We start from the raw sequence: 6,220 nt of genomic DNA, 5'->3' as shown, positions 1-6,220 counted from the left end.
TTAAAACAAAATTACAGTCATTATTTTTTTCATTTTTTAATTCTTTACTGTTACCACATATTTGACCCCTTTTACCTAATTTACTGCCCTCTCTCTCCTCCTCCTTCCCTCTGTTAACTACTAGTCTATTGTCCATGTCCATGAGTCTCTATTTATTTGTCCTGTTCATTTGCTGCTTATAGGTTTATATCCCACATATAAGTGATATCATGTGATTTTCAACTTTTTCTGTTAACATGATTTTGCTTAGCATGTTTATCTCAAGGTTGCCATGTTGTCGCAAATGGCAGAATTTCATCTCTTCTTATGGCTAAGGAATATTCCATTGTGTAAATGTACCGCAGCTTCTTTAGCCAACCATCTTTCGTAGGACACTTTGTCTGATTCCATGTCCTGACCACCATGAATAATGCAGCTATAAATATCAGTATGCAATTATCTTTTGGAATATGAGTTTTCCAGTCTTATGGGTAAATACCCAGCAGGAGTGTTGCTGGATCATATAGTAAATCAATTGTTAGTTTTTTGAGGAACCTCCATATTGTTTGCCATAGTGGCTGTACCATTTGCAGTACTACCAACAGTGTATGAGAGTTCCTTTTTCTCTTCATCCTCTCCAATATTTGTTATTATTTTTCCTGTTGAAAACAGCTATTCTAACAGCTGTGAGATAGTATCTCATTGTGGTATTGATTTGCATTTTCCTAATAGCCAACGATAATAAGCATCTTTTCATATGTTTGTTGGCCATTTGTATGTCTTTTTGGGAGAAGAGTCTGTTTAGGTTCTCTGCCCATTTTATGATTGGATCTTTTTTTTTTTTTTTTACTGTTATTGAGTTGTATGAGCTTTTTATATATTTTGGATATTAGGCCCTTATCAGAGGCATTGCTTGCAAATATATTTTCCCATTCGAATGGTTGTCTCTTTACCTTGTTGATGGTTTCTATTGCTGTGCAGAAGCTTCTTAGTTTGATATAGTCTCATTCATTTATATTTGCTTTTACTTCCCTGACTTTGAGGTCAAAACAGAAAATCCTTTTTATGTCCAAGGTCCTTGAGTTTAGTTCCTATGTTTTCTTCTTTGCAATTTATTGATTCAGGTCTTATATTTAGGTCCTTAATCCATTTTGAGTTAATTTTGGTGTGTGGTGATAGACAACAGTCTAGTTTCATTCTTTTGCAGGTGGCTTTCCAGTTTCTCTCTCAAAAATTATTTGCCAATATAAATATGGGTTTACTTCTGCACTCTCAGTTTTGTTCCACTGGTCCATGTATCTGTTTTGCTGCCAATACCATACCGTTTCGATTACTGTCACTTTGTAGCATAATTTGAAATCGAGCAGAGTGATACCTCTAGCCTCATTCTTTTTTCTCTGTATGTCTTTGGAAATTTGGGGTCTTTTGTGCTTCCATACAAATCTGACAATTTTTGTTATATTTCTTTTTAAAGAATGCCAATGGAATTTTGATGGGAATTGCATTAAATCTGTATAATGCTTTAGGTAATAAGGTCATTTTAACTATGTTTATACCTCCAATCTGAGAACACGGAATATCTTTCCATTTCGCTGTATGTCTTTGATTTCATTTAATAGGTTCTTTTTTTTCCTTTTTTTTTTTAAAAAAAATGCCAGTTTGCTTTTTTTTCATACTATTTATACTTAATTTTTAAAATATTTTATTTTTTTTACTTTCCTCCTCCTCCCTCCCTTCTGGTAACCACTAGTCAATTGTCCATGTCCATGAGTCTCTGTTTGTTTCTCCTGTTCATTTGTTGCTTTTAGGTTTATATCGCACATATATGATATCATGTGATTATCAACCTTTTCTGTCTGGCTTATTCCGCTTAGCAAGATTATTTTGAGGTCCATCCATGTTGTCCCAAATGACAATATTTCACCTCTTCTTATGGCTGATAATATTCCATTGTATATATGTACCACAACTTCTTTAGCCAATCATTTATTGTAGGACACTTTGGCTGCTTCTATGTCCTGCCGCTATGAATAATGCTGCTATGAACATCAGTGTGCAAATATCTTTTTGGATATGGGTTTTCAAGTCTTTGGGGTAAATACCCAGTAGTGGGATTGCTGGATCTTCTGGTAGGTCAATTCTTAGTTTTTTGAGGACCCTCCATACTGCTTTCCATAGTGGCTGTAGCAATTTGCAGTCCCACCAGCAGCGTATGAGGGTTCCTTTTTGAGGATCATATAGTTTTTATCTTTTGATTTGTTAATGTGGTATATCACATTAATTGATTTGCAGATATTGAATCAACCTTGTATCCCAGGAATAAACCCAACTTGATCATGGTGTATGATATTTTTAATGCATTGCTGAATTCAGTTTGCTAATATTTTGTTGAGGATTTTTGCATCAATGTTTATAAGAGATATCAGCCCATAATTTTCTTTTTTGTAATATCTTTGCCTGGTTTTGGAATCAATGCAGTAGTGGCTTCATAAAAGGAGTTACAGAGCCTTTCCTCTTCTTCAATTTTGTGGAATAGTTTGAGAAGAATAGGCGATAATTCTTCTTTGAATGTTTGATAAAATTCACCTATGACACCATCTGGTCCAGAACTTTTGTTTTTGGAAGGTTTTTGATTACTGATTCGATTTCATTGGTGGTAATCAATTGGTTCATATTTTCTGTTTCTTCTTGACTCAATCTTGTGAGATTGTGTGTTTCTAAGAATGTATCCATTTCTTCCAGATTGTCCAATTTGTTAGCATATAATTGCTCATAGTATTTTCTTATGATCCATTATATTTCTGTGGAGTCCATGGTTATTTCTGATTTTATTTATTTGAATCCTCTCTCTTTTTTCCTTGATGAGTCTAGGTAAGGGTTTGTCAATTTTCTTTATTCTTTCAAAGAACCAGCTTTGGGTTTCATTAATCTTTTGTATTATTTTTCTATATACAATTTCATTTATTTCTGTTCTGATATTTATTATTTCCTTCCTTCTATTCACTTCGTGCTTTCGTTTGCTGTTCTTTTTCTAGTTCTTTTAATCATAAGGTTAGATTGCTTATTGGAGCTTTTTATCATTTCTTGAGGTAAGCCTGTATTGCTATGAATTTTCCTCTTAGGGCTGTTTTTACTGTGTCCTATAAATTTGAGTCGTGTTTTCATTTTCATTTGTCTCTAGGTATCTTTCAACTTCTTCCGTGATCTCATTAATAACAAATTCATTGTTTAGTAGCATGTTATTTAGCCTCCATGTGTTTGTGTATTTTCATTCTTTTTTCTTGTAGTTGATATCTACTACAATTGTGATCAGAGAAGATGGTTGTTATGATTACAATCTTCTTAAATTTATTGAGACTTGATTTGTGTCCTAACATGTGGTCTATCTTTGAAAATGTTCCATGTGCACTTGGGAAGAATGCATATTTTGCTTCTTTGGGGTAAAATGCCCTGAAAATATCTACTACATCCATCTGTTCTAGTGTATCTTTTAGGCCCATTCTTTCCTTGTTGATTCTTTGCCTGGGAGATCTGTCCATGGGTGTCAATGGGGTATTAAAGTCTCCTACTATGAGTGTATTACTATTGATCTCTCCTTTTATGTCAGTCAATAATTGCTTTATGTATGTAGGTGCTCCTATGTTGGATGCATATATGTTTACTAGGGTTATGTCCTCTCGATTTATCGATCCCTTTATTATTATGTCATGCCATTTTTTATCTCTTATTATAGTCTTTGTTTAAAAGACTATTTTATCTAAGTATTGCTACCCTGGCTTTTTTTTTTTTTCATTTCCATTTATGTGAAATATCTTTTTCCATCCATTTACTTTCAGTCTGTGAGTTTCATTTAATCTGAAGTGGGTCTCTTGTAGATAGCATATGCATGGGTCTTGTTTTCTTATCCATTCAGTTACCCTATGTCTTTTGATTGGAGCATTTAATCCATTTACATTTAAAGTGATTACTGATAAGTATCTTGTTACTGTCAATTTTATTATTTATATTTGTTATTTCTATTTTCTTTTTTACCCCTTCTCTTTTTACAGAAGACCCTTTAACATTTCTTGTAATGCTGGCTTGTCGATGATGAATTCCTTAAGCTTTTTTCTATCTGAGAAGCTCTTCATCTCAACTTCCTTCAAAAGCCTTGCTGGGTAGAATATCCATGGTTGTAGATTCCTCCTTTCATAACTTTGAATATTTCTTGCCATTCCCTTTTGGCCTGCAAAGTTTCCATTGAAAAGTCAGCAGACTTTATGGATGTACCCTTGTAAGTAACCAGCTTCCTTTCTCTTGCTGTTTTTAAGATTCTTTGTCTTTGACCTTTGGCATTTTAATTATAATGTGTCTTGGTGTAGGTCTGTTTGAATTCCTCTTGTTTGGAATTCTTTGTTCTTCCTGAACTTATCTAATTCCTTTGCCAGGTTAGGGAAGTTTTCTGTCATTATTTCTTCAAATAGAGTCTCAATCTCTTGCTCTCTCTCTTTCTCGTCAGGTACTCCTATGATTCAGATATTTTTATGCTTCATTTTGTCCCAGAAGTCTCTTAAACTATCTTCATTTATCTTTTTTTGGTTGTTGTTCTCATCGAGTGTATTCAGCTACCTTGTCTTCCAATTCACTGATTTGATCTTCTGTTTCATCCAATCTACTGTTGAATCCTTCTAGCGTATCCTTCATTTCAGTTATTATATTCCTCATTTCTATCTGGTTCTTTTTTAAGGTTTCTATGTCCTTTTTAATGCTTACTATGTCTCTGTTGAGATTGTCATTGTGCTCATCTATTCTCTCCATAAGTTCATTGAGCAATCTTATAACCATTATTCTCATTTCTGTCTCTGGTAGGTTGCTTGCCTCCATTTCATTTAGCTTATTTTATGGAGTTTTCTCTTGTTTCATTTGTGGCATGTTTCTTTGTTTTCTAATCTTATTAGCCTCTCTGTGTTCATTTCTATGTGTTAGGAATATTTGTTTCATCTCTCAGCCTTGGCCAGATGGCCAAATGTGGAAAGTGTCCTGTGTGGCCCAGTGACACACTCTCCCTGATCCCTTGTGCTGGGAGCTCTGGACATGACCTTTGTGTAGTTTGTGTGTGATCTTTTGTCGCCAAGCCTTTATTGTTGTTAGTAGATCAGTGGGTGGGATTAATGTTCAGGCTGACTAATTGTGTGAACTGGCTGCCCCCTGTTGTTTGTGGTCTAACCCCACTGAGTGGGATTTTCCCTAGCAGGCTTGTGTACTTGTTGCAACCACTCTTTGTGTTTATCACTACTGGAGCTAGTCAGGAGTTGCTCCATTGTGGTCTGGTGCCAGCCTCCAGATGCATCAGTTTTGTGGCCCCTTGGGAGGGTCTCCCCCATAGGCCAAGGTCAGCCACTGCTTTTGATTGCTCAGGGCTACCTGGTGAGAACTACAAAGTGATCCGCTGGTGGTTGTCAATGCTGGATCTATAGGTACGTGGAAGAGACAACACCATAGGCAGCTCTCGGTTATCCCCCATCCCTGACTTATGGCAGTTGAACAGAGAGCCAGTGTTCCTCAAGGCCTAGCAGATGCCTGTAAGTCTCTGAAACTGGATGAACCTCTGGGTGACATGCATGTTGGGTGGTGCAGGGACTCTGGAGGTGTCCTGTGTCTAGTGAGTAAATGTCCCCCTGCCACTGCAGTGTCAGTTTATGTGCCCGCGCTGTCTCTGTGGCTCACTGTACAAGTTTCCACTCATAACAAGGTCAACTGCTGCCCACTCTGGTACTAAATGTGCTACCCCAGAGCAGGGGCAGCTGCCTACCAATTGTGCAGCAGACACTTTGTGTACTGGATGGGGCAGGAGCTCAGGGAGTCAAGGGCCAATAGGCCAATACAGACTCCTTCAATCCCCTTAAGAGATATTGCAGCTTGTACAGACAGCAGTGGTCTGTCCACAACTGTTTTCTTTGAAATGTCTTCACTGTGCTAGCCAAGGTCTGTTGCTTGAGCTAGCTGCTTAACCCCAGAGCCAAGCAGGGCACAAGAGGCCGCATGTCAATGGGCTGCAGGCACTTTGTGGCTTGGATGAAGTGGGATCTCAGGGAGACAAGGTCCATTCAGCCAATACAGCCTCAGTTTTGCTACAACTTCTGTAGCTGGACATTCTCACTGTAAACACAGATCACAGTAAGACCAGCAGCTGTCAAGGACATTCCCACAGACCCCTGTGCTCCCTGGACATAATATTGCAACTGTTGTAGGCAGCAAAGGT

This window comes from Rousettus aegyptiacus, unplaced genomic scaffold (genome assembly GCF_014176215.1).
Source record: "Rousettus aegyptiacus isolate mRouAeg1 unplaced genomic scaffold, mRouAeg1.p scaffold_m13_p_13, whole genome shotgun sequence".
Lineage (NCBI taxonomy): Eukaryota > Metazoa > Chordata > Mammalia > Chiroptera > Pteropodidae > Rousettus > Rousettus aegyptiacus.
This window is presented reverse-complemented; position numbering follows the sequence as displayed.